Genomic DNA, 11,776 nt, shown 5'->3' on the forward strand with positions numbered 1-11,776 from the left:
TTACCACAATAGTTTATGGGTTAAAGCATTAAAGACAACCACATTCACTTTAAATAGGGCACCACATGATTCCGATGAGATGACACCGTATGAACTATGGTTTAGAGAAACCTAAGCTGTCATTTCTTAAAAGTTTGGGGCTGCGATGCTTATGTGAAAAAGTTTCAGGCTGATAAGCTCGAACCCAAAGCGGATAAATGCATCTTCACAGGACACCCAAAACAGTTGGGTATACCTCCTGTCTCAGATTCGAAAGCAATAAGGGATTGTTTCTAGAATCAGGTCCTTTCTCGAGGAAAAGTTTCTCTCGAAAAGTTGAGTGGGAGGATGGTGGAGACTTGATGAGGTTATTGAACCGTCACTTCAACAAGTGTGTAGCAGGGCACAGGAAGTTGTTCCTGTGGCACCTACACCAATTGAAGTGGAAGCTTATGATATTGATCGTGAAACTTCAGATCAAGTCACTCCCAAACCTCGTAGGATGACAAGGATGCGTACTGCTTCAGAGTGGTACGTAATCCTGTCTTGAAGGTCATGTTGCTAGACAACAATGAACCTACGAGCTATGGAGAAGCGATGGTGGGCCCGGATTCCGATAAATGGCTCAAGGCCATAAAACCCGAGAGAGGATCCATGTATGAAAACAAAGTGTAGACTTTGGAAGAACTACTTGATGGTCGTAAGGCTGTTAGGTACATATGGATTTTGAAAGGAAGACAGACAATGATGGTAAGTGTCACCATTGAGAAAGCTCGACTTGTCGTTAAGATGTTTTTCGACAAGTTCAAGGAGTTGACTACGATGAGACTTTCTCACTCGTAGCGATGCTAAGAGTCTGTTGGAATTATATTAGCAATTACTGCATTATTTATGAAATCTTGCATATAGGATGTCAAAACATTGTTTCCTCGACGATTCTTGAGGAAAGGTTGTATGTGATACAACCAGAAGGTTTTATCTATCCTGAAATATGCTAATAAGTATGCAAAGCTCCAGCAATCCTTCTGAGGACTGGAGTGAGCATCTCGGAGTTGGAATGTATGCTTTGATGATGATCAAAGATTTTGGGTGTATACAAAGTTTATGAGAAACTTGTATTTCCAAAGAAGTGAGTGGGAGCACTATGGAATTTCTGATGAGTATATGTTGTTGACATATTGTTGATCAGAAATGATGTAGAATTTCTGGAAAGCATATAGGGTTATTTGGAAAGTGTTTTCAATGGAAAACCTGGATTAAGCTACTTGAACATTGAGCATCAAGATCTATAAGGATAGATCAAAACGCTTAATAGTACTTTCAAATGAGCACATGCCTTGACGTGATCTTGAAGGTGTTCAAGATGGATCAGTCAAAGAAGGAGTTCTTGCCTGAGTTGTAAGGTATGAAGTTAAGACTTAAAGCTCGACCATGGCAGAATAGAGAGAAAGGACTAAGGTCGTCCCCTATGCATAAGATGTAGGCTCTACAGTATGCTATGCTGTGTACCGCACCTGAAGTGTGCTTTACCATGAGTCAGTCAAGGGGTACAAGAGTGATCCAAGAATGGATCACAGGACAGCGGTCAAAGTTATCCTTAGTAACTAGTGGACTAAGGAATTTTCTCGGTTATGGAGGTGATAAAGAGTTCGACGTAAAGAGTTACGACGATGCAAGCTTAACACCTATCCGGATAGCTCTGAGTAGAGATACCGGATACATATAATGGAGCAACAATTTAGAATAGCTCCAAGTAGAACAGTTATTTGGAATAGCTCCAAATAGAACGTGGTAGCTGCATCTAGGAGATGACATAGAGATTTGTAAAGCACACACGGATCTGAAAGGTTCAGACCCGTTGACTATAACCTCTCTCACAAGCATAACATGATCAAACCCAGAACTCATCGAGTGTTAATCACATGGTAAATGTGAACTAGATTATTGACTCTAGTAAACTCTTTGGGTGTTAGTCACATGGGGATGTGACCTTGAGTGTTAATCACATATCGATGTGAACTAGATTATTGACTCTAGTGCAAGTGGGAGACTGTTGGAAATATGCACTAGAGGCAATAATAAATTGATTATTATTATATTTCCTTGTTCATGATAATCGTTTATTATCCATGCTAGAATTGTATTGATAGGAAACTCAGATACATGTGTGGATACATAGACAACACCATGTCCCTAGTAAGCCTCTAGTTGACTAGCTCGTTAATCAATAGATGGTTACGGTTTCCTGACCATGGACATTGGATGTCGTTGATAACAGGATCACATCATTAGGAGAATGATGTGATGGACAAGACCCAATCCTAAGCCTAGCACAAGATCATGTAGTTCGTATGCTAAAGCTTTTCTAATGTCAAGTATCATTTCCTTAGACCATGAGATTGTGCAACTCCCGGATACCGTAGGAGTGCTTTGGGTGTGCCAAACGTCACAACGTAACTGGGTGGCTATAAAGGTACACTACGGGTATCTCTGATAGTGTCTGTTGGGTTGGCACAAATCGAGATTGGGATTTTGTCACTCCGTGTAAACGGAGAGGTATCTCTGGGCCCACTCGGTAGGACATCATCATAATGTGCACAATGTGACCAAGGGGTTGATCACGGGATGATGTGTTACGGAACGAGTAAAGAGACTTGCCGGTAACGAGATTGAACAAGGTATCGGTATACCACGATCGAATCTCGGGCAAGTACCATACCGCTAGACAAAGGGAATTGTATACGGGATTGATTGAGTCCTTGACATCGTGGTTCATCCGATGAGATCATCGTGGAACATGTGGGAGCCAACATGGGTATCCAGATCCCGCTGTTGGTTATTGACCGGAGAACATCTCGGTCATGTCTACATGTCTCCCGAACCCGTAGGGTCTACACACTTAAGGTTCGATGACGCTAGGGTTATAAAGGAAGTTTGTATGTGGTTACCGAATGTTGTTCGGAGTCCCGGATGAGATCCCGGACGTCACGAGGAGTTCTGGAATGGTCCGGAGGTAAAGATTTATATATAGGAAGTCCTGTTTCGGCCATCGGGACAAGTTTCGGGGTCATCGGTATTGTACCGGGACCACCGGAAGGGTCCCGGGGGCCCACCGGGTGGGGCCACCTGCCCCGGGGGGCCACATGGGCTGTAGGGGGTGCGCCTTGGCCTACATGGGCCAAGGGCACCAGCCCCAAGAAGCCCATGCGCCTAGGGAACCCTAGAGGGAAGAGTCCTCGAGGGGGAAGGCACCTCCGAGGTGCCTTGGGGAGGATGGACTCCTCCCCCCCTCTTGGCCGCACCCCTTTCTTGGAGTAGGGGGCAAGGCTGCGCCTCCCCCCTCTCCCCTGCCCCTATATATAGTGGAGGGAAGGGAGGGCATCCATACCTGAGCCCTTGGCGCCTCCCTCCCTCCCGTGACACCTCCTCCTCTCCCGTAGGTGCTTGGCGAAGCCCTGCAGGATTGCCACGCTCCTCCATCACCACCACGCCGTTGTGCTGCTGCTGGATGGAGTCTTCCTCAACCTCTCCCTCTCTCCTTGCTGGATCAAGGCGTGGGAGACATCGTCGAGCTGTACGTGTGTTGAACGCGGAGGTGCCGTCCGTTCGGCACTAGGATCATCGGTGATCTGAATCACGACGAGTACGACTCCATCAACCCCGTTCACTTGAACGCTTCCGCTTAGCGATCTACAAGGGTATGTAGATGCACTCTCCTTCCCCTCGTTGCTAGTCTCTCCATAGATAGATCTTGGTGACACGTAGGAAAATTTTGAATTTCTGCTAGAACCTATTGCAAACTTCTAGTGAACCTATTGCTGAACCACCTGATAATCCAAATGATATTTCTATTTCTGATGCTGAAACTCAATCTGGTAATGAACATGAACCTAATGAAAATGTTAATGATGATGTTCATAATAATGCTCAACCTAGTAATGATAATGATATAGAAATTGAACATGCTGTTGATCTTGATAACCCACAATCAAAGAATCAACGTTATGATAAGAAAGACTTTGTTGCTAGGAAACATGGTAAAGAAAGAGAACCTTGGGTTCAGAAACCTATACCTTTTCCTCCCAAACCATCCAAGAAAAAGGATGATGAGGATTTTGAGCACTTTGCTAAAATGATTAGACCTATATTTTTGCGTATGCGATTGACTGATATGCTTAAAATGAATCCTTATGCTAAGTACATGAAAGATATTGTTACAAATAAAAGAAAGATACCGGAAGCTGAAATTTCCACCATGCTTACTAATTATACTTTTAAGGGTGGAATACCAAAGAAACTTGGAGATCCAAGAGTACCTACTATACCATGCTCCATTAAAAGAAACTATGTTAAAACTGCTTTATGTGATCTTGGAGCCGGTGTTAGTGTTATGCCGCTCTCTTTATATTGTAGACTTGATTTGAATAAGTTGACACCTACTGAAATATCTTTGCAAATGACTGATTAATCAACTGCTATACCTGTCGGTATTTGTGAGGATGTGCCTGTTGTGGTTGCAAACGTTACTATTTTAACAGACTTTGTTATTCTTGATATTCCCGAGGACGATAGTATGTCTATTATTCTTGGAAGACCTTTTCTTAATACTGCAGGGGCTGTTATTGATTGCAACAAAGGCAATGTCACTTTTCATGTTAATGGTAATGAGCATATGGTACACTTTCCAAGGAAACAACCTCATGTTCGTAGTATCAATTCTATCGGAAAAATTCCATCGATTATATTTGGAGGTTTTGAATTTCCTCTTCCTACTGTCAAGAAGAAATATGATATACTTATTATTGGGGATGTGCATATCCCCGTTGAGGTAACCTAGTGTTATTCGAAATTTCTCCGGTTTCATATTAATCGGAATGAGTTTGTTAACAAGACTTGATCAACCTTGTTAGTGGATTCCTTTTGATGAGCATGAGATGGATGAAACTAGAAGCACAACTCTCTGTACCCTTTCTATACTTTTTGTTATTTAGTTGAAATAAAGTAAAAATAAATAATTGTCTGTATGTTATCTGATTATCCATGCAATATAAAAATACCTCAAAAATAAAAGTTCTCCAAATGCCCTGAAAATTAAATATGATTTTTTATAGAATATTTGAGGATTTAGGGAACAAACAACACACCAGGGGGGCCAACCACCTTGCCACGAGGGTGGAGGGCGCGCCCCCTGCCTCGTGGGTCCACGGTGGCCCTCCTCCACTTATTCTTTCAGCCACACACTTCATCTTCCTCCCCCAAACACGAAAAACCAACTCAAACCCGAGTACAAGCTCGTTTTGCTGCCATTTTCGATCTCCTTGCTCAAAGCACCTCTCGCAAAACTGCTTGGGGAGATTGTTCCTTGGTATGTGACTCCTCCATTGGTCCAATTAGTTTTTGTTCTAGTGCTTTATTCATTGCAATTTTTTGCTGCTTAGGTGACCCTGTTCTTGAGCTTGCATGTCAAATTTATATGGTCAAAAGTAGTTTTGATGCATGATATAGGCTCTAGGCACTTGTAGGAGTAGTTGCTATCAATATTATTGAGTTTGGTTTACTTTTATTTTGAAGTTACTAAAAATTTCAGAATTTTTCATAAAATGATGAGGAGATTATTGAGGGGCTCATCGAGCCAAAGCTCGAAGGAAAAGGCACCGAAGTCTAAGTATAATTAGCCGTGCACCACGGAGGTTCGAGCGTGTGAATGGCCTTCTGAGGATTTCTTGAGAGCAGCCGGGATTTATGAAGATTTTAATGAGTTGGCTCATAATGCATGCCTCACCACTTTCCTCCACGACCAATGCGATCAGTATCTCTTGCTCACAAATACCTTTGTGCAAAACTTTCATTTTCATTCTAGGAACTCACCACCTACGGTGGAGTTTCATTTATATGATGAGCATAAGGAGGTGTCACTTTATGATTTTTGTCGGATTTGTTTAGTCCCTTTTGGGGGCAAGACAGAAGAACCACATCATGATGATGTGGAGGGATTTATTAATACTATCACTGTAGGGGAAACTAGGAAGGTTTTCGATGCACGAATCACTAGCATACATTTTCCTGTTTTATGTTACTTTGCATTATTTGCTAGTCGTTGCTTAATTGGTCGCGGAAACTGTGGAAACCTTAGTATTCCCTGATATTATTATTTTTCTCCAAGGTTTATACAGTGATAACGCTTTTAATATGGGCGGCATTATTGCTAGACGGTTAAGTATGAACCGTACTAAGGGTCCGATCTTTGGAGGCATCTATGCCACATGCCTAGCTGCACATTTTAACATACCAATTAGGCATGCTGATAAGGAAGAAAAAGTGTTGCCTCGTGTTTATTTATATTATAAAAGTATGGTGGCACATGATTTTATTGTTAAGAATAGGGCAGGAGAGCTTAAATATCAATTATTCTTTAATAAACATCATCCTGAGACCATTACCTTGCCGGCTCCTGCTTTGTTTGATTTGACTGTAGGCAAGTACCTTGTTCCGTTGACGGCTATTCACGCCTACCGGAACCCTGCACCAGCCGAGGAGCCAGAACCGGAACCACAATTTGATCCTTCACGATAGTCTAACTATCAGTGGGATCCGGAGATGATTGCTAGCCAGTGGCAATCGGAGCCTTCTTCTTCCTCATCGCAGTACGACCCCAACTATTATTATGGATATCCGCCAGGCCAGCCATGGCCATAGACCAACTTAGACCAAAAGCCTAAGCTTGGGGGAGTACGTATTTCTCACCGATATTACATTTATGTTCACACACACTCATTGCTAGATGTCGGTGCTCATACTTTTTCATTGTATCATCCATGCTAGTTTATTTTCTTTTATGCTTTCTTCTTGTGTGATTAATATACCTTAAGAAAAACCAAAAAATTAATTGTAGCTTTTAATTAATTTACTTTCCATGCTTGTACTAGTAATTAAAAAGAAAACCCAAAAATATTTCCCGTTCTTCTTTTGCTTGTTGGGAGCTTTCCCGTGTAAATAGTTTTATTTCTTTTCTTTTCTTTGGGGGTCAGTAGGAGAAGACCATGATTAAATTGTTGAAGTGGCTCTTACATGCATTATTGTTTATCTGACAAAAGAGCCCATATTGCCTTGTCTTCTCCTGTTTATTAAATGCTCGCAGATTTCAGCTTAGTCCAATGCACGTGCACTCTTATTATTATTCACATCGTTCGGTCGTGCAAGTGAAAGGCAATTATGGTGATATATGATGGACTGACTGAGATGAGAAAAGCTGGTATGAACTCGACCTCTTTTGTTTTTGTAAATATGATGAGTTCATCGTTCTTGATTCAACTTGTTATGAATAAACATGTTTGCAATGACAATTAGAGATCATAGTTGCTTGTGCCATACTTGATCAGCTATGAGTTATAATGATTTACCTTGCGTGCCAACATGCTATTAAAATGGTTATGATGTGGTATGATAGGGTGGTATCCTCCTCTGAATGATTTAAGTGACTTGACTTGGCACATGTTCACGCATGTAGTTGAAACAAATCAACATAGCTTTCACGATATTTATGTTCATGGTGGATTATATCCTACTCATGCTTGCATCCAATGTTCATTAATTTTAATATATGTACATGGCTGTTGTCGCTCTCTAGTTGATCGCTTCCCAGTCTTTCTGTAGCCTTCACCCGTACTAAGCGGGAATACTTCTTGTGCATCCAAACTCCTTAAAACCCAAAGTTATTCCACATGAGTCCACTATACCTTCCTATATGCGGTATCTACCTGCCGTTTCAAGTAAATTTGTATGTGCCAAACTCTAAACCTTCAAATAATTATCCTGTTTTGTATACTCGAATAGCTCATGTATCAACTAGGGTTGTCTGTATCTTTCATGTTAGGCGGGTTATTCTCAAGAGGAGTGGACTCCGCTCCTCACTCACGAGATAAAGGGCTGGTCACCAGGATACCTAGTCCAATGCTTTATGCAAACTAAATCAAAATAATTGCAAACAAAACTCCCCCTGGGACCTGATGTATGTTGTAGGAACTCGTTGTTTCGAGCAAGCCATGGATTGATGTTTGTTGGTGGAGGGGGAGTATAAACTTTACCATTCTATTTGGGAACCGCCTATAATGTGTGTAGCATGGAAGATATCACCATCTCTTGGTTGTTATGTTGACAATGAAAGTATACCGCTCAAAATATTATTCACTTCTATTTTAAAACCGAGCTCTGGCACCTCTACAAATCCCTGCTTCCCTCTGCGAAGGGCCTATCTATTTACTTTTATGTTGAGTCATCACCCTCTTATTACAAAGCACTAGCTGGAAAGCGCAGCTGTCATTTGCATTCATTGCTGTTAGTTTAGATTGGGTGTGACTATGATTGGATCTCTTTTACTATGAATTACAATTTCTAGTCAGTCCTTGATCTTTAAAGGTGCTCTGCATTTATGTTTTGCGGTCTCAGAAAGGGCTAACGAGATACCGTCTTGTTATATCATATTATGATCGTTTTGAGAAAGTGTTGTCATCCGAGATTTATTATTATGGCTTGCTAGTTGATTATGTTATTGATATGAGTAATCATGAGACCTGAGAATTATTGCAAATGTGGTTAGTTATAATCTTTGCTGAAAACTTGAATGCTAGCTTGACATATTTACAACAACAAGAGCAAACAGAGTTTGTAAAAGTTTTTCTTTATTTCTTTCAGTTTGTCAACTGAATTGCTTGAGGACAAGCAAGGGTTTAAGCTTGGGGGAGTTGATACGTCTCCGTCATATCTACTTTTCCAAACACTTTTGCCCTTGTTTTGGACTCTAACTTGTATGATTTGAATGGAACTAACCCAGACTGACGCTGTTTTCAGCAGAATTGCCATGATGTTGTTTTATGTGTAGAAAACAAAAGTTCTCGGAATCACCTGAAACTCCACGGAATATCTTACAATAAATAATAAAAAATCCTTGCCAAAGATGAAGACCAAGGGGCCCACACCCTTCTCACGAGGGTGGGGGCGCGCCCCTACCTCGTGGGCCCCCTGGAGACCCCCCGACTCCAACTCCAACTCTATATAACTGCTTTCGGGGAGAAAAAAATAGGACAGAATAAATCATCGCGTTTTACGATACGGAGCCGCCGCCAAGCCCTAAAACCTCTCGGGAGGGCTGATCTGGAGTCCGTTCGGGGCTCTAGAGAGGGGGCTTCGTCGCCGTCATCATCATCAACCATCCTCCATCACCAATTTCATGATGCTCACCGCCGTGCATGAGTAATTCCATCGTAGGCTTGCTGGACGGTGATGGGTTGGATGAGATTCACCATGTAATCGAGTTAGTATGTTCTGAGATTGATGTTGCTATGACTTTGCTATGCTTAGTGCTTGTCACTAGGGCCCGAGTGCCATGATTTCATATCTGAACCTATTATGTTTTCATCAATATATGAGAGTTCTAGATCCTATCTTGCAAGTATATAGTCACCTATTATGTGTTATGATCCGTTAACCTCAAAGTGACAATAATCGGGATACTTACCGGTGATGACCGTAGTTTGAGGAGTTCATGTATTCATTATGTGCTAATGCTTTGTTCCGGTTCTCTATTAAAATGAGGCCTTAATATCCCTTAGTTTCCATTAGGACCCCGCTGCCACAGGAGGGTAGGACAAAAGATGTCATGCAAGTTCTTTTCCATAAGCATGTATGACTATATTCGGAATACATGCCTACATTACATTGACGAATTGGAGCTAGTTCTGTGTCACCCTATGTTATGACTGCTACATGATGAACCGCATCCGGCATAATTATCCATCATTGATCCAATGCCTACGAGCTTTCCATATACTGGTTTACGCTTATTTACTTTCCCGTTGCTATTGTTACAATCACTACAAAACACCAAAAACATTACTTTGCTTTCATTACTCTTTTGTTACCGTTACCATCACTATCATATTACTTTGCTACTAAACACTTTGCTGCAGATACTAAGTTTCTAGGTGTGGTTGAATTGACAACTCAGCTGCTAATACTTGAGAATATTCTTTGGCTCCCCTTGGGCCGAATCAATAAATTTGAGTTGAATACTCTACCCTCGAAAGCTGTTGCGATCCCTTATACTTGTGGGTTATCAAGTGACATATTTTTCCATAAACCATCTTATACGGAGACATACCCATAGGATTCTTATATGCAGTTCTATAGGCCCATAATGCATCATCAAGTTTCTTGGACCAATTCTTTCTAGATCTATTAACAATCTTTTGCAAAATTAATTTAAGCTCTCTATTACTCAATTCTACTTGACCACTAGACTGTGGATGCTATGGAGATGCAATTCTATGATTAACATCATACTTAGCAAGAATTTTACGGAAATCACCATGAATAAAATGTGAACCACCATCAGTCATTAAGTATCTAGGGACTCCAAACCTTGGAAAAATAACTTCTTTAAGCATCTTAATAGAGGTGTTATGATCAGCACTACTAGTTGGAATAGCTTCTACCCATTTAGTAACGTAATCAACAACAACTAAAATATGTGTGTATCCATTAGAGGAGGGAAACGGTCCCATATAGTCAAAGCCCCAAACATCAAATGGTTCAATAACAAGTGAATAAATAACAAGTGAATAATTCATAGGCATTTCTTGACGTCTGCTAATATTACCAATTCTCTGACATTCATCACAAGACAAGACAATCTTACGAGCATCTTTGAAGAGAGTAGGACAATAAAAACCGGATTGCAATACCTTATGTGCAGTTCTATCTCCAGCATGGTGTCCTCCATAAGCCTCGGAGTGACACTTGCGTAGGATCTGTTCTTGTTCATGCTCAGGTACACAACGTCTAATAGCACCATCTACTCCTTCTTTATAAAGATGTGGGTCATCCCAAAAGTAATGTCTTAAATCATAGAAGAACTTTTTCTTTTGTTGGTATGTGAAACTAGGTGCAATAAACTTAGCAACAATATAATTAGCATAATAAGCATACCATGGAGCAGTACGAGAAGCATTTATCACAGCTAATTGTTCATCAGGAAAGCTATCATCAATAGGTAGTGGGTCATCAAGAACATTCTCTAATCTAGACAATTTGTCTGCAACGGAGTTCTCGGCTCCCTTTCTATCAATAATATGCAAATCAAATTCTTGTAGCAAGAGAACCCATCTAATAAGTCTAGGTTTAGCATATTTCTTTTCCATAAGATATTTAATAGCAGCATGATCAGTGTGAACAGTTACTTTAGAATTAACAATATAAGGTCTAAACTTATCACAGGAAAATGCAACTGCTAAAACTTCTTTTTCAGTAGTAGCATAATTTCTTTCAGCACTGTCTAGAGTTTTACTAGCATATTGAATAACATTTAATTTCTTATCAACTCTTTGTCCTAGAACAACCCCTACAGCATAATCACTAGCATCACACATAATTTCAAATGGTAAATTTCAATCAGGAGGCTGAACAATAGGTGCAGAAATCAAAGCTTTCTTAAGTATTTCAAATGCTTCTACACAATTATCATCAAAAACAAAAGGAACATCTTTTTGTAGGAGATTAGTCAGAGGCCTAGAAATTTTAGAGAAGTCCTTAATGAACCTCCTATAAAATCCAGCATGACCAAGGGAACTTCTTATACCTTTAATGTCCTTAGGACACGACATCTTTTCAATAGCATCAAATTTAGCTTTATCAACTTCAATACCTCTTTCAGAAATTTTATGCCCCAAGACAATACCTTCATTAACCATAAAGTGGCACTTCTCCCAATTCTAGACAAGATTAGTTTCTTCATATCTCTGCA

The sequence above is a fragment of the Triticum aestivum genome, chromosome 4A (genome assembly GCF_018294505.1).
Source record: "Triticum aestivum cultivar Chinese Spring chromosome 4A, IWGSC CS RefSeq v2.1, whole genome shotgun sequence".
Taxonomy (NCBI): domain Eukaryota; kingdom Viridiplantae; phylum Streptophyta; class Magnoliopsida; order Poales; family Poaceae; genus Triticum; species Triticum aestivum.